The following is a 24,144-nucleotide window of genomic DNA, read 5'->3' as shown; positions in this document are numbered from 1 at the left end:
ATTTAGGTCTGAATTGTGAATATGGCCTTGAGCTTGAGATGCTCTGGTCATCAGGCAAACTTCCTGCACTGAGTACTGGCATGACATTACAAGGTAATGACCCCACACCTATTCTTTTCTCCCTACCTGCATACACTCAGAAATGTGCAATTCATCTGCTTGTATCACATCTATTCAGTCATCTTCCCTGTTCCTGCTAGGCTTTACCAGCTAGCTATGAAATGATTTACAGATTGTTGACTCAGTTTAACTGCTGCTATGCTGCACTGGCTCAGCCCACTTTGCTTTCTGGTCTCCTTCAGACATGGGTCCTTTTACACAGCCTCGGCTCCTTTAAATTGCTTTCTCGTGTTTATTTTCTTCCTACCTTTAAATTGATGGCCACTTCACCTCTGCCCTCTGGAACTTTCTCCACATTTTCACCCATAAGTCTAAACATCCCTTCTATTTGTCCTCATGCTTTTGCTCCCTCCTCTCAGAAATCTGTTCTCTTTTCATTCCCGTGATTTTGTGTTCATTTTTTCTCTGTGAAATTCTCTGAGATGTTAAGCAAGCAAGGTGTAATCTTTCCGAAACATTTACAATCTTTTACACTGCTCAGTCTATCAATATGTTAATTATTCTAGAGTTTTTTTAAGACACTTATTTCGCAGCACGCTGTACTCCTGTCTTTCTGGCTGTTATCAAACAGAGGATTATAGTGAATTGGAAATAGAGTAGTATTACTCTCTGCACCTAATGTTTGTGCAGCAGTCTGGCTGTATCTTAATTATTCGGCTAACTAAGATGCCACCGGACTGTGATACAGAGGTGCTTGTAACAATACAAACCAGTTCTTGCAGACAAAAAAAATTCCTCTCAGCTGCAGTTTATTTTTAGTTTAAAACACACATCCTGCAACTCTGAGCTTGTGAATCTCTCTATTGTATAGGGCGCACAATACTCTTAAACTCTTCGATTTTATTTTTGTTCCCAATGAAACTATTTGAGTTTGCAGGTATGGATCAGTCTGGTACACAACTTGTGCCCAAGTTAAGGAATATTTCTTTTGTTGAGATTTCTACTTGATTTGCAGGTCTCTTGGCATGATGGTCATCTGTGCTCTTGCATCTGAAGCAAAATTACAGTTTGCTAATCTGATCTGTCATACAATATAGACAGACTCAAATAGTGATGTATGTTTATGGACTGTCATCAAATATAATCATTTTTCTTGCTCCCAAGGTATCCCTCGCCCAAGTCTGTATATCCATGATGTATTAGAATATAGAACATTACAGCACAGTACAGGTCCTTTGGCCCACGATGTTGTGCTGACATTTTATCCTGCTCCGAGGTCTATCTAACCTTTCCCTCCCACAGAGCCCTCCATTTTTCCATCATTCATGTACCTATCCAAGAGCCTCTTAGATGTCCCTAATGTATCTGCCTCCACCACCTCTGCTGGCTGTGCATTCCACACACCCACCACTCTGTGTAAAAAAAAACTTACGCCTGACATCCCCCCTGTAACCTTCCACCAATCACCTTAAAATTATGCCCCCTCATGTTAGCCATTTTCACTCTCGGAAAAAGTCTCTGTCTGCCCGCTCTATCTATGCCTCTTATCATCTTGTACACCTCTATCAAGTCACCTCTCATCCTGCTTCTCTCCAAAGAGAAAAGCCCTAGCTCACTCAACCTATCCTCATAAGACATGCTCTCCAATCAGGCAGCATCCTGGTAAATTTCCTCTGCACCCTCTGTAAGGCTTCCACATCCTTCCTATAATGAGGCAACCAGAACTGAACACAGTACTCCAAGTGTGGTCTAACCAGAGTTCTATAGAGCTGCAACATCACCTCGCAGCTCTTGAACTCAGTACCCTGACTAATGAAGGCCAACACACCATATGCCTTCTTAACCCCATCATTTATGCCAGCTTGAGCTCAATTTCCTCCTGCATTTTGGTCCATAACCAAGGACCATTTTATTTTGTTTCTGTAATCTTACCTGTCTCTGTCCCTGGGCTCTCCTGTCATAGAGCACTGCAGCATGGATACAGGCCCTTCGGCCCAACAAGTCCATGCCGACCACGTCCACCTAGCTAGTTCCAATTTCCTGCGTTCGGCCCATTTCCCTCCATGTACCTATCTAAGTGCTTTTTAAATGCCTCAACCACTTCCTCTGGCAGCTCATTCCATATACTCACCACCCTCTGTGAAAAAGTTGCCCCTCCGGTCCCTTTTAAATCTTTCCCCTCTCACCCTAAACCTATGCCCTCTAGTTTTGGACTCCCCTACCCTGGGGGAAAGACTGTTACCATCCGCCTTATCTTTTAAACGCTTCTGTAAGGTCGCCCCTCATTTTCCTACATTCCAAGGAATAAAAACCCAGCCTGGCCATTTCATTGAAACCTAATTTAGTTTCATCACTCCACAAGTATGGTGCATTTTTCCTGGCTTTCTGATTATCATCATAAACTATATTATACAGAATGCCATTAAATTCTTCCAGACCTCCGCTAATGCTTGCATTTCAATCACCCTTTTCCTTACCAATCTTTGTTGCTAAACAGAAGGACTATCATCTTTAACTTCAGTTCCCCCTAAGATCCATGAGGTGCTGTGGATCACAACAATCTGTATAAATATCCTTCACTCTACCATAATTATTAGGCCAGTGAATCAATCCTACAGCTCTGTCCTAAAAACTCATCTTGTTCATTCCTTGTTCCACTTTCACCATTTTTGGTATATGCACTTTAAATGTTGCCTTTCGAATGCTCATTCAGCATTTATTTTCTTCTGTTTATTAATGTTTGGGATCTATGCACTGCTGGCAATCCAGCATTTGCTGTCCTTTCCTAATTACCTGAGAAAGTGCTGATGAGCTGCCTTGAACCACTGCAGTCCTTCTGAAGTAGGTATGCCCATGATATTCTTGGATAGGGAATACTGGGATTTTGACCCAGCAGTCAGGAAGAACTAAAGGTTCAGTATCTGATGTATGTAGCATTTTTTTTAAAAAAATGATCTGAGTAAAAATAGAAATAGGTATGATCTAATTATTATTTCTGAGATGACTGGGGTGACGTAGATTGAGAACCTGAGTGTTGCACACTATGTGACATTTGGGAAGCACAGGATGCTAGGAAAGGGTGGAGGAATGGCTCTGTTAATTAATGATGATCCTAGAGCAATAGAGACGAATGACCTACATATAAGAAACCAGGATTTAGATCTGCTTTGGATGAAGATGATAACAAGAAGTCACTCGTGGGAGTGGTATTTAGGACCTCTAACTTTAATCACGGGGTTGAACACTATATAAAGGATTGGAAGTCCCTTGTCAGAAAGGTATGGTGATAGTCACGGGAGATTTTGATCTACGCATCCTTTAGAAAACTCAGATGGCCAAAGGAAGCCATGAGGAGTTAGTTTTGTTTTTGGATGATTTCCCAGAATTGTCACATTCTGGAGTCAACCAGAGATCAGACTGTACTGGATCTGGCATAGTGCAGTGGGGTAGAATTAATTAACAATCTCATAGTGAAGTTGCCCTGAGGTAGCAACAGCCATAATATGTTTGAATTTTAAATTTAGTTTGAGGAAGAGAAGAATGGGAAGAGACTAGTCTTTCAAACTCAAACAAGAGCAATTTCGAGAGCTTAAAAGCAGGGCTATCTGAAATGAACTGGCAAATTAGGTTAAGGGCTTGGTTAGTCAAGGAGCAGTGTCAGTCATTCAGAATGCACAGAATAGGTGCATTTCAAGGGAACGGCCCACCATCTGTTGTTAACTAATAGAATTAAAGACAGTATCAAACAGAGAGAAAAAGCATATAATTGCTCAAAGATGAGTGATAGGTCAGAAGATTGGATAGAATATGTAAAACAGCAATGAATGACTGTTAGATTACTAAGGAAGGAAAGCTATGAGATGAAGCTAGCCAGAAATGTAAACACAGTTGATGTTTCTATGGATATTTAAAAATGGAAGGAATTAACAAAGTGAACATTGATCCTATAGAAAGTGAGTCTGGAGAATTAATAATGGAAAACATGACAAATGAATTACAGGTTTTTATGGTAGATATTCCAGCAATTGATGTAGATTTGAAGGGAAGAAGGAACTCAGGAAAATTACAATCACCAGGGAGGTGCTGAGCAAGTTGATGCAACTGCAGACTGACAGTTTTAATGGCCTTCATCCTCGCGGCTTTAAAGAAGCAGCTAGAGAGATGGTTATGCTTTAGTATTAATTTTCCAAAGCTCCCCGGTTCGTAAAATAGCAAACATAACTCCTTTGTTCAAAAAGGGAAGGAAAGCAGGAAGCTACAGATCAGTTAATTTAATATCTGGCAGAGGGGAAAAAGCTATTTTTAAAAAGATAATTCGACAAAGTCAATGAAAAGGAAATTGTATTTGATAAATTATTGGAATTCTTTGAAGAAGTGACGTGATATCAGATAAAGGAAAACTGATGGATGTATTGTATTTGAATGTGCAGAAGGCATTTGATAAGGTGCCGTGTCAAAGGTTGTCAATGCTCATGGTGTTGGAGGTAACATTCTGGCATGGATAGAAGATCGGCTGGAAGTAAAGAATAGGCATAAGTGGGTCTTTTAGTGGTGGTCAGGATGTAATGAATGGTGTGTTGCACAATTCAGTGCTGGGGTTTCAACTTTTCATAATTTATGTAAATGATTTGGACAACAGCACTGAAGGTAAATTTTACTGCTGAGACAAAGACAGAAAAGTAAGTTGTGAAGAGGACAAAAGGAGACTGCAAAGGGTATGTAGTCTCCTTTTGTCCTCTTGTATGTAGATAAGTTAAGTGAATGCCAAAAGATCTGGCAAATAGAACAAATGTGAAAAAAAAAGTGAAATTGTCCATTTTGGCAGGAAAAATAAAATAAAAAGTGCATATTATATAAATGTTGAGACTGCAGAGCTCCACGATGCAGAGGGATCTGAGTCTCCAAGTGCCTGATGTGTGAAAGGCTGTAATTATTTAGAACAGCTAGCAGTATGTTATGTTTATTGGGATGGGAATTGAATGCATAATAGGGAGGTTATGCTTCAGTTATACAGGACGTTGGGTGGGATCACATCAGGAGTACAATGTACAGTATTGGTGGTCTTATTTTAAGAAAGGATCTTAACGCATAGGAAGAGGTTCAGTAAAACTCAGATGATCTGCTGTCTGATGAGACAAAGGATTCTGATGCAGGGTCTTGACTGAAATGTTGACCACAGATGTTTCCATAGATGCTGCTTGACCTGCTGAGTCCTATCTGATGATAAAGTTCTTTTTGGATTTTTTTTTTACGTGGACCTTAAGAGAATTACTGTATTAGATATGATTGTCACTGACCGTTGTGTTAACTGACAGACAAATCTTTCTGATCCTGAGAGCTAATGCTCAATCATTAGTTTTTAAACTTCAGTCCCTTTCAGTCAGTATTGAGTTGGTCTATTACATAATCCACTCAGGGTATTGTAGGGATATACTTGTTAGTCCTTGACCATAATTGAGTGCACGTTGCAGTCTGCACATTCTGCCAATCTTGCCATTGAAGTTGATTATACTTCTGTTTCTTCCTTTGTTCACCTGCTAGCTTGGGACTATCCATTGCTAAATAAATCCTCACTGGTTAGTTGAATAATCTGTTTAAAACATATACTTTTACCCTGTTTAACAATGTAAACATTTTGCAAGTTAATGGTGATAGACACAGTTTAATGTGAATAAGGGTTTAACTAGTTTTGAATTCAGGACTGAAACCACAGTGGACTAGAGAGGTTTTAAACTGCTGCAAATAAAGCTGGACATTGTGTTGCTGCTTCTGTCCTGATTTAGGGTTTTGACCTGAAACATTGACAATTCCTCTGCCCCCTCCCACCCCCCCCCCCCCCCCCACACCAAGATGCTACCTGACCCGCTGAGTTCCTCCACCAGATTGCTTATTGCTCCAGATTCCAGCATCTGCAGTCTCTTGTGTCTCCATGTTGGTTCTTCTATCATGCAGCAACTGCAATACAGAGTTTACCGTGAGCCACACAATGGGAAAGCTACAACCTGTTCACCCATGTTCCACTGAAACTTTTTGTGTGTTTTCTGAATCTGCAAGGGTTAATTCAGCAGTGGGTTGCTTCTCTTCTGCCTACCTGCAACTAATTATTGTCATACAATGCATTGTGCTGGTGTTACAGTGTGAACCAGAATAGTTAGTTTTTAAATGAAGCTGTAATGGATTAAAAATTGATTTTGATATACTAACAAAAATGATAACTATAAATGAGAAACATAAATTTCCATCCTTTTGTCATTATTCTCTGATTGGATATCAAGTTATAGGGTCATATAACACAGTAACAGGCCCTTCAGCCTGATTCGTCCATGCTTACTGAGATGCCTATCTACACAAATCCCATTTCCCTGCAATTAGTCTATATCTCTCTATTCCTTTCCCATCTACACACCTGTCCAAATGCTTTTTCAATGCTGTGATTGTGCCTGCCTTTACTACTTCCTCTGGCAACTTGTTCCACATACCCACCATCCCCTCTGGGCAAAACTTGCCCCTCAGATCTCCTTTAAATATTTCCCTTCTCACCTTAAAACTGTGACCTCTAGTTTTAGGTTCCCCTCCCCTTGGAAAAAGACTGTGACAATCCACCCTATCTATGCCCTTTATAATTATATAAACCTCTGAGGTCACCCCCCATCCTCCTGCACTCCAATGAAACCATCCCAACCTATTCAATCTCTTCTTGTAACTAAAGCCCTCTATTCCAGGCAACATCCTGGTGAAACTCTTCCGCACTCTTTCTTGCACTAACGCATCCTTTCAGTAGTGTGGTGGTCAGAACTGCACACAGTATTCCAAGTTTGGCCTAACCAATGTCTTGTATAGTTGCAACATAATGTCCCAGCTCTTGCACCCCAAGGTCTGCCTGTACATCAATACATCTAAGGCCCCTGCCATTTGCAGTGAATCCCTGGAATTAATTCATATGATTGGGGTATTGGAGGAGCAAGCCATGGACTTACAGCTGGCTCATGATTGCTACCTTATGGCCTTAACATTACTCAGTTCTGTTGGTGCCAAAAAATTTGCAGCTATTTACTGGTGCAGCTTATATTTTTAAAAATGTTATTCCAAGTGGCACTGATTTAATTTGACACTGGCTTGTAGTTATGAATTTAGAATCCTTTCTATACCGATATCTATTGTCACCTCTCATTACAGTTATTTTCTTCCTTCACATTCCTTTTATTGAGAGTAGCCGACGTATGATTTCTTTCAAAATTCATGGCTGTGGTGCAAGCCAAAATACTGGACTGGGTGGTGAAACCTGCTTCCTACTTAAACATTTGTTCTTTCTTGAAATGCTCATAGAAGAAGATCCTTCTCCACCATCATTATTGGGCTTTGGGCCAGACTCTTTCCAGGAGGCTGAAGATGTATAGAAAAATAGTTAGTAATATGAAGGACTGTGCAGAAGTACAGAATCTGAAATGTATTTTCATGGCGTGCATAGATCAGAGACTCCTGTGTATTGTCCACGATGTTGAAAGTCCTGGTGGCAGATGATATGAAGCATAATATTGCAATTCAGTGTTTGATCTGAGCAGTTTCACATTATTAGGAATCCCTGCTGGAAGTGTCAATTGGCATTGCATTAATCCTTGCGGGTTGTGTGCTGGATTTGCTCTGCATAACTGAAAATGGAAAATTGTTCACGGTTACGACAATAAATGCAAATGCTTCAGAAAATTGGCTTCGAGGAGGATTTGGGGGGTAATGTAATTAATTGAGAACAGCTGCATCAGGTTTTTGGGATGATCTGTCACATCATTTGCAAGCCTGGAGAAAATTTAAAATGCAAAATAACATTGCTGACCTTCCGCTGGGATCCAGGCAGTTTGTTTTGGATTTTAACTTGTAAAATTTCCTTACTCACAGGTTCTGCTTTGTGATGCCTTTGATATTTAGCAAGCTTTAGTATCATATAATCCTGAGAGGTTCCCTTTTTCTTTTGGGTGGCATGGCACATTCCTAAGCTATTGATAGAATGATATGAGGAAAGCTTGTCAAAGAAAGATTCTGTAGGAATCAACACTATACACAAATAATTTACATTTATATGCCATTTTGTACATCCTCAGGGTATTTCAAAATACATCATAGCTCATGTCTCAAGTGGATCCATTGTTTTATTTATAATCTGGCAGAATGTTCCTGCTGCAACAGAAAATGAAGTTGATTTACTTGTGAATCTGGACCACAGATATCAAGAGAGCTTCCTATTTTTAAAATAAAATTTATGGGGCCTATATTGCACCATGTCTAACCCTGAATGCTGTTACTGGGCAGTCTTCAGTGTCTTGCCACCAAGTGGCCCCAAGTTTATGTGGTGGCTCTTTATTCCATCTACAAGTGTCCTTGCAGTAATTTAACAAGGATTTCTCAATACCAGTTCTCAAATCTGTGGCCTCCAACATTTAGAAACTCAAAGGTGAACACAAGGATATAAAGAAATGAGGAGCAGGAATAACCCTTCAGTTCCTCATGCCTGCTCTTCCATTTAATAAGATCACGACTGATCTTTTACATCAGAACCATTTTACTAAACTGACCCCCAATTCAGTGAATATCCAAAAGTCTTGTCAGTCTCTTTCTTGATTCTCTTGGGTGATTGAACCTCCACAGCCCTCCTGGTTAGAGATTTCCAAAGTTTCACTACACTGTATCAAAGAACTTCTGCTCATCTCTGTTCTGAAAGACTGACCATTTATTTTGAGTAAATAAAAGGTCTGCTTCTGGACTCCCTAGTTAGTGGAAATAATGCTACATCTGCCCTTTCCAGCTCCTTAAGAAGTTCATACATTTTAATGTCGTCATCTCTCACTTTTCTGTTTAATCTCTCCTCCTACAATAAACTCACCATTCCCAGAAATCAATTTGGTTTGCTTCACTCCCTCTGTTGCAAGTGTATCCTTCCTTGGGATAAGAATCCTGACCTGTCTGCACTATTCCAGATGCGATCTCATCAGGGCTCTATGTACTTGGAGCAACGCAGAGCTACTCTTGTAATAAAGGCCAACGAACTGTTTGCCTTCCTAATTACTTGGGGTACTGCACATTAGCTTTCAGTGATTTTTTTTTCACAAGGATATCCAGGTTCCTCCAAACACCAACACCTGTCTATCTGTCACCATTTTAAAAAAAAAAGATTATTCTGATTGGTGGTCTGTGACCAGTAGTGTTCTGCAGGGATCAGTGTGGAACCTCTGTTGTGCGGCTTGGATGGAAATATAGATCAGTAAGTTTGCAGACGACACAAAAATTGGTGGATTTCTGGATAGTGAAGAAGGTTATCAAGTCATATAGCAGGATATAGATCAGTTTAGATATGGGTGGAGAAATGCGAGGTGGAGTTTAATATGGGCAAGTGTGAGATGTTGCACTTTGGGAGGTCAAATGCAAGGGGAAAGTATACAGTAAATAGCAGAACCCTTAAGAGCATTGATGTGCAGAAGGATCTTGGGGTCCATAGTTCCCTGAAAGTGGCAACACAAGTAGATAGGGTGGTAAAGAAAGTCTATGGCATACTTGTCTTCATCGGTAAAGGCATTGATTATAAGAGTCAGGAAGTCATGTTGCAGTTGTATAAAATTTTGGTTAAACCACACTTGGAGTATTGTGTGCAGTTCTGGTTGCCCCATTACAGGAAGGATGTGGAGGCTTTGGAGAGGATACAGAAGAGATTCATCAGGATGCTGTCTGGATTAAAGAGTATTGGGTATAAGGAGATGTTGGACAAACTTTGATTGTTTTCTCTGGAGTATTGGAGGCTGAGTGGGGACTTGATGGAAGTTTATCAAGTTGTGGAGAGGTATAGATAAGGTAGATAAGTCTTTTTCCCAGGATAAAATGTGAAAAACGAGAGGGCATAGATTCAAGATGAGAAGGGGAAAGTTTGATGCATCATACCTGAAGGAATTTAATAACTATTAGAACTTTATGAAGTGGTGGGATATATGTGGGATAATCAATACAAGAGTGAATTGTCAGCTTGCTACTGTGGCAGCATTCTTGACCATGCCTGACTCTCACTTTCACTCGGAAACACCAACTATTACTAACATAGATTTTGTTCTAATAAACTTGAGTTAAGCATTTTGAGCTGTTCCAATGCTTGGATGAATTGTTAGTGGTAGAAAAATTGGCATACCCAGCAAACTGTTACAGAAGAATGTGACTGCAGTAACATTTTTCTATTCCATTATTGTAAATGGATTACTGCCCAATGATAGCCCTTCAAAGCTTCCTACGGCAGATCAAAAACTGCTTGGGAAGTACTTTTCTGTTTAAGTTTAATTGTAACAAATGTTTATATGTACCACCCATGTACATTATTATGTAAATTGAAATATTTTCCATTAAATGAGTAAGAAATTATTTGTTTTAAGCACCAACAGATTGTATTTCATTAAATGATAATATGAATGTTCAAAACTAAATTAAACATTTTATGATTTCATTAAGATTCTGTTGGATAAACCAAGTAAAGATGAACACGATGACTTCTGTGGGAAAATTGCTGAACTGCTAAGCCTGGATTAGCGATTCACCACAAATTCTAAAAGATTTTGGCTCATGACATTGATTTTAACCTCATAAGCATTTTAGTTGTGCTAGAGTGTTAGACTTGATGTCACGCAGTAGTAGTCTACTTTAAAGTGTGCTGCATGATCATATAACCAATAGTAGCTTTTCATTGTGAAGAGATGTATTTCTGTCTGTTTATTTGAGTTAAGGGTAGCTCCTGCAGCAAATTGGCTCCAGAGTGTCGGGATACTCCCATTCGATGGAGATGGAGGGGTGGTATTTGTGTTTTTAAAAAATGTGAGTGGGGCAAGTAATGCTGAAAAACAATAGAATGTCCAGCATTAAATAAATAACTGATTTATTAATATGGATCATTTGGACAGATGAATGGTAAAAGTAATGCAGTGAAATCATTAGTTTATTGATACACATATGGCATTTAATTTACCTCATTGATCAAATGAGAAAATACTTGCAGAGCACTCTCCCTGTTACTGTGATTTTTATTAGTCCTTTTATTTTCAGTGAATTGATCCATTAGTTGTATCCCTCTTGCCAAAGTCTCAAGATTGTTATTATTCAAAAAGTTGACACTTTGCCTTTAAAGGTTGTAGGTGTTGAGTTCATTGGAATTTTCAAGTCCAAGATTGATTGTTGTTAGGTAAGGGTATCAAGGGATTTAAAACAAAGGTTGGTAATAGGGGTTAAGGTCGCCTTCTTCAAAGGCAGCCCTGTGGAATTGAGGATGACTGCCACTTCGCCGTGAGCTCTGAGGTGGCTTGATGCCATTGTGTGAATCATAGACTCTGCCACTGGTGGGCAGGAAGGTGGGTAATTTGCGAGGTGGTCTGCTCCTTATTCTGCTTGTGTAAGGCCTCTGTGTACTCCCAGATGCATGTACTCAAGGTTCTCGATCCTAATCCTATTGCTCTTAATCTACTTTGACTAGACATGGGCCAGAGATTCTGAAGGGTCAGTGAGAATTTTCTATTTCTTCAAGGATCTGAGCACATCCTTGAATATGTTCCTTTGTCCACTGATAATCATGATAAGAGTCCACATACTGGACTTGAATTACCAAATGAATAAATTATCTTTTGCTCCTTTCTGTTAAAATCAGTGGAGATCTGTAATTGAAAATCAAAAATGTTTCAGATGCTGTAAATCTGAGATAAAAAGAGAAAATGCTGGAAACACTCAGCAAGTCAGGCAGCATCTGTGGAAAGAGAAACAGTTAACACTTCAGGTTTGGGACCCTTCATTGGAACTGCAAAAGAGAGAAAGCAAGTTAATTTTCAATAGCAGACAAAGTAGGTAGTGGTGGATAGAATAAGGGGAATATCTTTGATAGGGTGAGACCAAATGAGCAAATATGTATATATGTGTGTGTCTATATATATATATATATATATAGAGAGAGAGAGAGAGAGACACACACACACACACACACACACACACACACACACACACACACACACACACACACACAAAGAAGCATAATTTGATCCTAACTACCACACTTACTGCTACATTTATTTGTTTGGTTTTACCCTATTAGAAATATCCCCTTTTTATACCCATTTCTTGCCCCCCCTCCTCTGCTATTGAAAACTAACCTGTTTTCCCTCTTTCCCAGTTCTTATGAAGGATCTGGACTTGAAATTTTGACTGTTCCTCTTTCCACACACATTCCTTGACCTGCTGGGTGATTTCAACATCTGCAATTGAACTTGAAATTTCTTTGATGCCTTTACTAGACCACTGAAGAGTTCAGATCTTAAATTATTTTCTGGTTTGAGGTGTTTTATCAGTTGCTATGCCTGTATTTCCAGTAATGGTTTTGTCATTGCCATGAAAATTTTGTGAATTCAGATTCAGAACATAAAAATTAGTATGCTCAATCTTATTTGTGGAAGTAACAAAATTGATTACTCCAATGGACATGCAAAGATATAGAGAAATAAGTTGGAACATTATGGAAGAGGAAATGATTGGGATAATGTAACAAATCATTCTCTTGGCTCTTACAGAACAGGTCACAAAATGAGATTTAAAATTTTTCTGCAGTTACTCATGGTATTCGTGCTGAAGGCAGTATAGTTTGTCGATTCTTGGTGACTTCATGATTAAAAGTTTTATGACTTAACTATATTATCGATTAGCTAATAAATTGGTTCTAGTGGGTTAATCGTTAACCAGATTATTCTGTACATGGTTAAATAGTCTCCAGAAGACAACATTGTCCTCTGGGACTTTTTAACAGGACGTTGTTCTAATTCCACAAAGTAACATGACAAGCAGTCAGTTTCCTGCAAGCATGTCAAACCAGAGCTTTCATTTATTTACTTTTTGTTATCCTACTCTCATTCATTTCCAACAGTGTTGGTTCCCTTACCATTTACTGAAGGAGTTTCTGGCATGCCTACACAACTTGCAACCATTTAGGTAACCTTACAAAAATGCCAATCCAGCTTCTAATGTTGGATCAGTACGTTTCATGTTTGAAGAGGTTAATGGTCTTGTGTTATGAAGAGTTTCACAAAATCAAGGGAGTCAGTTCTTGAGATTACGGATGGTATTTAAGTGACTTGAAATTAAAAGTCAGGCCAAGGTCAATGTGTGCTAAAATGTAGTCTTAAGCATCAGTTTCACTACAATTGATTTTGGTCTTCTGAATTCTATGTGAATGCATATTGTTGGAAGATGCAAGGACATTTTAAATTGGAAAATATTAGGCTGAAGTTATACATACATATATTTAGCATATTTTACAAGGGCTGTCCTATGGAGGGCAAAAAAAACTGCTGGGGGACTTCAGGTGGTCAGGCAGCATCTTTGGAGGTAGCGGGATGGTCAGATGACCTCTCCGTTATAGCTCATACCCTCAAATCCAGGTAGCATCCTGGTAACTCTCTTCTGTACCCTTTTCAAAGCTTCTGCCTCCTTCCTGTAATGAGGCGACTAGAATTGCACACAATGAATTTAGATAAACGTCTGTATTTAGTTGAAGGTGAAAAAGATTAAAATGAAACTTCTCTCTGGTTAGGTGTTCAAGGATATTGGTTCCTACTTAGATAAGCAAGAATTTTCAAATCAATTCTCCTCCTCATGAAGTAGGGTTTTTTGCAATTTGTGGAACAGGAGGATGATGAACAGTTTGATGAAGGAAAAGTTGGGTTCTTTATTTAGGACTTATTTTGTAACATTCATACATTTAACAAAGTTTCTAATATTGTGTTTTCAGAAAGTGTTGAAATCGAGCACAGAGAATGTTTTGATCCATGTAATTTGTGAGAATGGACAAGTTTTGTAAATAGCAGCTAGAAATGGTGGGTCAGACAGTAGCTGTAAAAACCAACAGGGCATCTTTATGGATCCTGATGTTTGTATTTCATATTTCCTTTTTATTTTATTGCTCAATGAAAATTAGTGTACTAATTTCCCAGAATCTTATTTCCGGAATTTAGAATGGTAATGGAAGTACATGAAATTAGAATTAGATCAGTATTGAGCTTTGTGATCCATATCTGCTTCTGATCTTTGTCTATTAATTTGAATTAATTTACAGCAGGAAATAGAATGACTGAAATTCACAGTGTGCTGAAAATTGGGAGAAAGATGCATTACCATAAAATTAGACTCATGGATCAAATAATCAGAAATGGAGATTGTGATGATTTGTAGGGCTACTAGATGTTCAGCAAATGTAACAACTCATTTATTTGCAGCAATAATTTCGATCCTCATTTGCAGGCTCCATAGGAAACCTAAGGTGACCATCTAGCAACATATAATAGGTAGTTGCAATAGCAGTAAACTTAGCAACTTTGAGTTGTTTATTTCGTATTCTTGATGACTAGTGTAAGATTCATGCCTTTGCTTTAACAGAGTAAAGTCAACCAGAACAGCTGAAAACCCAAATTACTTTTAATCGCCAGGACTTTCCCTTCCACTTTGTAGACTTTCTCAGAAAAGTGACTGAAGTTATGTGAAATAGAGTAACATCTTATAATTAAAGTGCCTGAGGTTAACTCTTTAAAAAGTGTTTTCAGAAAGTGTTGGAATTGTGAGCACAGAAGGCTGTTTTGATACATGCAGTTTGTGAGAATTGACACTTTATAAAATCTCTTACATAATTGCAAGCTTTTGACATGTGGAATGTTCTATGTTCTCTATTTTAAGTCCATTCCAACTGCTATCTGCATCTGAATGTTCCTGCATGGCAGGGTTCAGGAACTGGTTGTAAAGAAAATTAGATCTGGCACAGTGCACTGATGTTGTGCCCATTAATAAAATGCTCCTGACATGAGGGATGTTCTATGTTTTTTTTATCTTAAGTGATCTATTATATCTTTATCGATGAACTTCAGAAGAGGCCTCTGTAATTTAATTGTGCAATTTGCTTTCATTTCTTTGGGACTTTATTTGACATTCACAGGCCTCGCCTCTTCTGGACTGTCCCTGTAGGGTGAAAAAGTGGAAAGTCATTCTTGTATAGCCATGGATGAGATGTACTTCTCTCATCTGGTGGGACTGCAAAGTGCCTAGAGTATACCTTGTCTGAGAATTGGAGCTCAGTAGATCAGGAGGTGAAAATGGGCTCTGACTGCCTCTTTGTCTCCCTTCTTCCCTGCCTGCACTCCATAGTATTGCATGTAAAATAAAAAAGCACAAATAAAGAATGAAAATATGTGGTATAAGTCTTGCTATGTACTACAAAACAATCTCTATGAAGAACATTACAACACTGAGGCCAGATAAACCTGCCAAAGTTATTTTTCATATTTCCATATTTTCTTATATTTCTCATAATTTTCTTATGATATAAAGGAGGCAGGTATACCAGCTGTTAGAACATCCCTTTCAGTCTCAATAGCCCATATATTTCCCTATTATCTATTCTTCCCTCGCCTTCCCATCCACTACTGATTCTCCTGCTGCCCACTACACTAAGGATACCGGCACATCTTTGGGATATGGGAGGAAATGGAAGCACCTAGGGCAAACCTGTGCAGTCTCAGGGAGAATGTGCAAACTCCTCACAGACAGCATCAGAGGTCAGGATCGAATCCGGGTTGCTGGAGCGGTATAGCAGCAGCTCTGTCTGCTGGGCTACAGTCCCACCCTCTTGTTGGTTCTTGCATATCCTTTAGTATTTCTTTCTCAAGCAACTGTTTGATTCAATAGAAAATAGCAAATGTTGCCAACTGTGCCAGAGAGCCATGGAAACATGACCTTGGTTTCGTAGAATCATACAGCACAGAAACAGACCCACATGTCCATGCTGACCATCAAGGATCTATCTATACTATCCCATTCATCAGCACTTGGTCCATAGCCTTTAATGCCTTGGCAATTCACGGTAGTGTAGCAGTTAGCATAACGTTATTACAGCACCAGCGACCTGGGTTCAATTCTGGCCCCTGTCTGTAAGGAGTTTGTATGTTCTCCCTGTGTCTGTGTGGGTTTCCTCCGGGTGCTCTGGTTTCCTCCCATGTTCCAAAGACGTATGGGTTAGGAAATGGTGGGCATATTATGTTGGTGCCAGAAGCGTGGCGACACTTGCGGGCTGCCCCCAGAACACTCTACGCAAAAGATGCATTTCGCTGTGTTTCGGTGTACATGTGACTAATAGATATCTTAATCTCTTATTTTGATACCACTTAAATGTAATGAAAGTACCTGCTTCCCTTTCTCACTCTGGCAGCGTGTTTCAGATTTCAACCACCATCTGGGTGAAAAAGTTCTTCCTGAGAAACCCACTAACCTTTTACCCTTACCCTAAACCTATTCCCGTTAGTTTTCGATATCTCCCACCGATGGTGGGGAAATTCTGAGAAACTGTAATCCCACGCTTGGTAAAGATGTAATAAACAGAAACCAGCAAGGATTTGTTAAAAGCAGATGGGTTTGACAAACATCATTGATTTTTTTTTGATTAGGTAATAGAAGTTTGAAGAAGGGAATGGAATAGATATTGCTTAGGTAGATTTTCAGAAGATGTTTGATTATGGTCCCACATGTATGTTGGTAAAACTGAGGCCTAAGGATCAATAGCAGCATAGAAAGAAGACTGACAAATAGCAGAGAGGGTTAGTTAAACAATTGTTTAATCAGTCATGAATTAAGGATCAACATCTAGTGCATTATTGCATGCAACTATTTCCCTGCTTAAATAAAATGCAAATACTGGAATCTTGAAACAGACAGGAAATTTTCAAAGCACTCAGCAGGTCACTTAGAATTTTTGAAGTGAATAAGTGTAACCCTTCATGTATCTTTTGTACATTTTTTCTCTTGCAGTCTTTGCTCTTATTCTTGCTTGAATAAAAGCAAATGATTGCTGAATCCTGTTGAATTGTATGCCTTTGTCCACAGAAGTTTCCAGGGTACTCTTCACTGTTGGCTATCCCTTTCAAAGATGTCAAGACATCAAGAAACCTTTTTCATCAAGTGTTCTATCTTTAGCAGTTCTACTCCCCCCAATGGATGTTAGCTATTTTCTTAACAATGATGGCTTGCATTGATATTACACTTTTAGAATTGGTTAATTATCCCAAAGTGCTTTTTGTGTTGAGCGGCCGTGTTGTGGATGGGTGGGTAGGGGGACATGTAGAATTTTAATGTAACTTTTGACACCCTAAAAATTAAATCATCAGTTCTGTGAGCCTGCTAAATTAAGTTTGATAGCTATTTCAAAGTATCTCTGTGTAAAAAAAAAATTGAAGGACAGATTGGTATAATGAAAAAAAAGATGTTCTTTAAGAGTATCTCTTCCCAAATTTTTGCCATAAGTCACTGACAAACTGGATTTTCTGAAGGAAAATGTGAGAAATACTCAGCAGATTAGAGTGCATATGGAGAAAGCAACTGAAATAATGTTTTGAATTAATAGCCTTTCATAAGGGTGAGTGCAATACCTTTTCATCAGATGCTGCCTAACTTGCTGAGTATTTCAGAATTTTTTGTTTTTATTCCAGATTTACATCATCTGCAATAACTTAATTTTGTCCAAGCAGTGTGTGAATTATTTTTAATGTGGAATAGCTGTTCCATACCAACTACCCCATGTGTTTGACAAAGCAAGGTTATGGCCCAATGGCAAGGGGATCCAATCTCTCTTCTACCTCTTTCTGCCAGCTCAAACACTGTACTTAAATTTGGAGGCATCTCTCTCTTGCACGCTCCCTAAACTCAAGGAACTCTCTCTCTTGCATACCCAAAAACTTCAGAACCTCTGTTTCCCACATGCTCCTTAACATCGGACCTCTATCTCCTATACAATCCCCTAAACTGGTATGTCTGAAGCATGCATTGTCCCTAAACTTGGGAGCCTCTGCCTTCTGCGCTGTAGCTGAATGCAAGGACCTCTGCCTTCCCACATTCTAAAGATGTACGGGTAGGTTAACATGGGTTTAAAATGGGTGGCGAGGACTTGTTGGGCTGTAAGGGCCTGTTACCGTGCTGTATAAATAAAGAAAAAACTATTCCTAAATACGAGGCCCTTTGTATCCTGGACTGCACCTAAATTCAGGGATGAAAACAAAGTTGATTTTTTTTGCTGCCGCTTGTTCTTTACCTTGGAGAGGCCTAGGAACCTTCTATCAAATATCATCATTGTTTCCCCCGATGCCCTTCCTTGCCATTTGAGCCAGCTATTAGTGTCCTCAGAAACTCGATGGAGACTAAAGGTGAAACCTGGAATGTTACATGTGTGAATGGTTCAGTACAGCTTCTAAATACTATTGTCTTATCTCCTCTGTCATTACTTCAGTTAATTAATTGGTGAGTGCTGTTGTTGAACCAAACCAGGAAGAAGTCAGCTAGTGATCTCTTGAAGGTGGACATCCACGTTTAAATAATTAGTTGGGCTCAGATTTAGAATCCCCACTTAGTTGGTGTTACTTGGGAACAGTCCATGTAGCAGCATATTCAGAAGAGGAGGGAAGAAAATGGGATTTTTTTCTGGTTAAGTAGGCAGTTAATGGCACCTGTAGTCCCGAAACCACAACATTGTATCCAGGTAAAATGTAGTTCACTGTTTGTACAAATTATGATAATTGGATTTTGATATTTATGCTAACTCAAATTATCTCAGTGTTCTGAATGTTCTGATTTGTAAAGAGTAATACGACTTCATAGTCTTCAACATTAAAGGACATATGAGTTTCATCAAGAAAAGTGTAGATATTTGCTATGTGGTCTATTTTATTGTTTTGCACCCAACCAAATATTGCTTGTGGAGAAATGCAATGGTTTTAAGTTTTTTGGCAGTGATTATAACTCTCCTGTCCTTATATGTACAGTATTGCATGTGAGAGAAAGAATGTGCTTGGCCTGTGCTGCAGAATCCATTTATTGAGACTCACAGCTTGCCCACATTTGGTCTTCTATCACTCCAGGACATGTTATGATTCGTACTTGCTTAGTTAGCTGACTTGCTCTTTGGATTTCTTGAAATATTTACAATGGATTGGGTGATTGATGAAACAGAATCGAAACTTAGTGGCCCTTGAGTGCATTTGACTCCTCCACATTTCTTTTATATTTCAGGGGTGACTGGACAACATTTCCCCCTTGTTGAAGCATATTTTAGGAAGTATATCTGACGCCACTATACTTCCTCTCTTTTTCTTTTCAAACATTTATTGGGTAGGGAATATTAGAACCAAGATTTAATCTTAGCAAATGAATGTTGGCTGAGACCTCACCATAGAAACAAAGCTGTGCTTGCATACCTCACACCATTTAGGCTGTTTATTATTGAGCTGAGACCCAGAACTGGCAAGTAACACTCATTTAGTTTCAGCTTGCAAGCCTGTTTTCTGGGCTACTTCTGAAGTTTCTGCTTAAGTGCTCCAAACATGAGGTCCACGAGCATAGGAATGACATCAGGTACAGGGTCTGCCACCCATGCACCTTGTGATGGTGGCATATCCAGGTAAAATGGCAACGCTTATGAAGGAATTTTGGTGTGGTTTGTTGCCTGCAGTCTCTATTTGTATATTGCAGAACTCACTCTTATCTTGAGCAGCTCTCAGACGCAAACTTCATTAAAGGAGTCAGCTCTGACTTTTTAGTTGGCACAGCTTTGCCAGGTTATGCTTTGTGTGAACTGGTCTTCAAACATAGGCCAACCTTCAAAGATTACATAAAACTTAGTTGAGTGAACAACGAGGATGACAAGTTTGTAGTACTAGACTTCAATGAGATATTGGCAGGCTGGTGAAATAGGTGGCAGGTCAACTTTAATGCAGAGAAACCTGAAGTATTGCATTTTGTAGGAAGAACAAACAAAGGCAATACAAACTGCAGGGCACTGTTCTGAAAAGGTACAAGACGAGTGATCTGGGATCCTATGGGTCTGAAATGCACAGACAAAGTTGGTAGTAGAGGCAGTTTCAACAGGGAAATGAATAAGAATTGGAAAGAACATAATTTGCAGGGCAATGACACCTAACAACACTTGCACTCCCTAGGCACCATGTTCATTAGATTAGATTGGATGTCTATAGCCTTTGTGCCTTTCTAATGCAAAAGGAAAGGTGATTTAGAGTGTTTCAGATTAATTGTAGTTCAGGATGGAAAGATAAAATTTGGTGAAAAGTCGATCCTTAATGCTGAATATAATGCTGTCAGTTAGGGTTTTGGTGGAGGGAAGAAAATGAAGCATAATGGTTGAGAAAATAAATTAGTAGCAAATTTGTTATATTAAGAAAGTATAAATATTTAGTCTTTCATGATCTATTGTTGGTTTAAATTGCCAGAGAATGATTAAAAATGTATTAATGCTTCCTTAGTCTGGCACTCTTGCTCATTGTAGAATTGAACTAACTATAGGTTTCCAAGAAAGTTCTATTAACTCTATTGGGGAACCCCCAGGTTGTACACTATCCAAACCTGGAACTAAATGCTGCAGCTTTATTGCTGGGTATGAATCACGGAACTCCCTATTGAACAGCTCTTGAGATTGCTTTCAAAAGGAAGATTGCAGAAGTCCCAGCTGACCAAAAGTAATGAAAGCCATATCCCAAAGACTTGTGGGTTCATAGGTTAATCAGCCACTGCAAATAGCCCCTCTTGTGTAGGTGTATCTAGTGGTGTGGACTGAAGGGCCTGATTCCGTGCTGTATGAACTCTTATGATTTTATTACTTTCCTGATGTGAGTTGTTTCATTGCCTCTGTCTGGACAATCTTTGTCATCCAGCAATGGTGACTGAGACAAGTGATTAGTCATGATTATATTGAATGGCGGAGCAGGCCTGAACGGCCCACGGCTGCTATTTTTATATGGTTCTTCCAGTTACAGTGATGCTTTCAAACAGAACACCCAATCACATTGAAGCATCCTCACAGACTGCAAACCAAGAAGTAAAAAGCACATATTAAATTATTTTATGGAGGGTGAAGTAAAGATTCAGTTGGATAGGTAAGATTATTGCTGAAGATGAAATGGCCTCATTAAAAGCCCAAAGTTATATTATGTTAAGAAGCATGGAATTTTGAAATAATTAAGTGACATAATGGCTGTCCCTGTGTGTGTGTAAAAAGTGTTTCGGGCTGGAGATGTTTTTGAGCAGCTGTTATGCCTTGGTTACAATAATTAAGACTCAAATATAAGATCTAGAACAAGCAATACAATTTTCAAGGTTTTTTTGACAGTGAGAATAATAGTTGAAATTTTCATCAGTCCATTGATTCCTGTAGAAGGGTGCGAAAGAGCCAGCTCTATGAAGATTACTGACAATAACTTCTGTAGTTCACTGAGTATCTGTCAGATATTTTTCTTTATAACTAAGCACTGATTGCATTGCAATTATTTCTCAATGAAATTTCAAGACTGACTTGCATATTCCATTCAATCTTTGATCAAGGGTTTCTCAACTCAACTGGTATATGCCAGTGTTTGTACTTCACAAGAACCTCTTCCCACTCTATCAACTCTTCTCACCTTTTTCCACATATATTCCAGTTGTGCCCAAGGAGTCAGAAGTAATTCAGCTTGTCAGTCTAACTACCTCCACTAACGCCACCTCCCCCCCCCCCCCCCACCCCCAGTAGTGCATTGGGCACTACTGATGTAACCGTTATGTATGTACAAAACACTCTCATATGTTTGCTTCTTATGGCTGAAGTTCCCAATTCTTATTATGTGTAGTGTAATTTTTGGGACAAGGCCCACCTAATGGGGACTGCTGTTAGGAATATGTTCAGAACTGCGAGATTTCTTTCCTACTTTAAAATATGGATCATAGGTGTGAAATATATGTAAAGTTCTCCATGGAAGGGCTGACCTACTATTGTCGTGGCAGTATAGGGTCCTTAATTTTAAGCTGTGTTTATCCTGTATGTAAGCCATTGTTGATCACAGTACAGTTTACATTAAAACATTATGCTGTTTTTTTAGGTCACCTCATAAAATTCCAAATGGGGATATGCATTCACTGATTTTATGATATATCACATTAAATTCTAGAAAGACGATGGACACTATTCTGAAATGACTGTCATGTGTGTTCACTGTGGTTTAATAGATATGCAGAGTAAGTCAGGAGCTGTGTTTCTGGGATGCTTAGACATGTGTGAACATATACGTGGTTTAAAGCAGTGAACTCATGAATTCATAAATAACCCAAGACGATCCTATGTAATTGACAGCTTTGCTCAATTGATGGTTTTTTTGAGTTGGGACGTTATTGGTTCAAGCCACATTAGGAAATAGAACACACAGTTTCTGTTCTGGGAAAACTTACTGAAGGGTGTGTAGGGCTTTACTGTGATTACTGGGCAGTTGGATCTTTTGAAAGTTGATTATTTAGAATTCTTGTAGTGTTTCTGCTGCAAGCATAAAACCTTTTTTTAAAAAAGAACTCCACGGCTTTCAGACCGTTCTGGTTTAACCTCTAAATGTGCACCAAGTGCTCAAACTAGAAAAATAACTGGATGAAATTAGGCAGATTTTAAAAAAGCAAATGTTTCATGTTCCTTAATACAAAAATAATAACAGCCCAATGCATGTTTGAACAGGAGCAACAAATGATGTGACTAAACAGCAAATTAGAAGGTGAAAGGGCCAGAGTGTTTTGAGGAGAGAGGTTCTTTCGTCTTGAACTAGCTCCATTTCAGTGTGCTTTTCTACCTTGGATCAATTCCAGAGAAGAATCCTTCAACACCTTAAATGCTAACTATAAGTTGAAAGTGCAGATTGGCAAGGAGTGCAGTACTGTAGTATCCCTATGGCCTATTAAACTTTGTTTTAATGGAATGAAGTGTCAATTTTTGGTAAACTCACAAGTTTGACATCTCTTATTGAGAAATGTACAGACATATCAGTTATGCATATGCCTCACCATTTTAAAAAGTTTTCCATTTCTCACAGAGCTCCTCTTCTAGACACTGATGTAGTGAAGGAGACTTGGTCTGAGCCATCCACTGTGGCTATGATCTACTGGAGCTATAGAGTTGTGACCATTAGATACCCATCGCCATTTGCAGCTCCATCTCTTAATCCCTTTCCAGCCTTTGGTCTGTAGCCTTCTGTGCCTTGGTGATTCAAGTGTTCATCCGTTACTTAAATGTTGTGAGAGTCCTTTGCCTCCCCACCCCTTCAGGCAATGCATTCTAGATTCTAACCAGCCAGAGGATGAAATAATTCTTCAGATCCCCTCTAAGCATCCTATCACTTACCTTAAAACTGTGCCTTCTGTTTTTAGACACCACTGCGATGGGGACAAATGCCTTACTATCTATCCTTTCCGTGCCCCTCATAATTTTATATACTTCAATCAGATACCCCTTTAGCCTCCTCTGCTCCAAGGAAAACAAACCAATCCTATCTAGTCACTCCTAATGACTGAGAAGCTTCATCCCAGACAGCATTCTGGTGACTTCCTCTGCACCCTCTCGTGCAATAACATCTGTGGTTAATGATGGTCAGGAACAGTTTTATTTGGATGCTTCTCTTTCCACAGTGTTCATTGTGGTGGATTTAATATGAGACTAATTTGATGAAATGATTGATTAGGATAGGTGAAGGATACTATTTTGTCTGGTGGGAAGATCTGTAACAAGTGAGAACAAAATTAGAACCAGGCTCTGTGGGGGTGAAAAAAGGGGGTACTTATCTCAGTTTATGAGAATTCTGGAACTTTTACCTCTCAATTAGACTTCAGATGCTGGAGCAAAAGATACTAAAAATTGAAATTTTTGGGACTGATATTGATAGGTATTTAGGTAAGGATATCAGAAGAGAACTGGTAAGTAGTAATCTAATTAAATCATGCAGTAGATAGGAAGACTGGTTATGTTCCAAGGAATGAAAGAACAACTGCTTCTGTAGTACACTTGATAGCCTTGAAGATATTCCAAGGATAACCATTGAAGTATTTCTGATGTGAGGAGTGTTGTAATGGAGGAAAAAGGGATAGCCGATTTGTGGAAGCAAAGGATCCAGGGTCAATAGAAGGGGGATAAGTATTGGCTAGAACAACAGGGAGAACTCCCTGCTGTTTTTCAAAATAGTTCTATGAGATTTTTACCTT

At 39.0% G+C, this 24,144-nt stretch overlaps 1 protein-coding gene across 1 annotated transcript in view; it reads left to right on the top strand.

Annotated features, from left to right (window-relative positions):
• Positions 1-24,144, top strand: part of LOC127575539 (serine/threonine-protein kinase MRCK alpha-like) — a 367,516-nt gene that overhangs the window by 95,710 nt on the left and 247,662 nt on the right.

Source organism: Pristis pectinata, chromosome 10, assembly GCF_009764475.1.
Source record: "Pristis pectinata isolate sPriPec2 chromosome 10, sPriPec2.1.pri, whole genome shotgun sequence".
Taxonomy (NCBI): domain Eukaryota; kingdom Metazoa; phylum Chordata; class Chondrichthyes; order Rhinopristiformes; family Pristidae; genus Pristis; species Pristis pectinata.
Note: the sequence above shows the minus strand (reverse complement) of the source record. Positions and strands in the feature narration are given on the sequence as shown.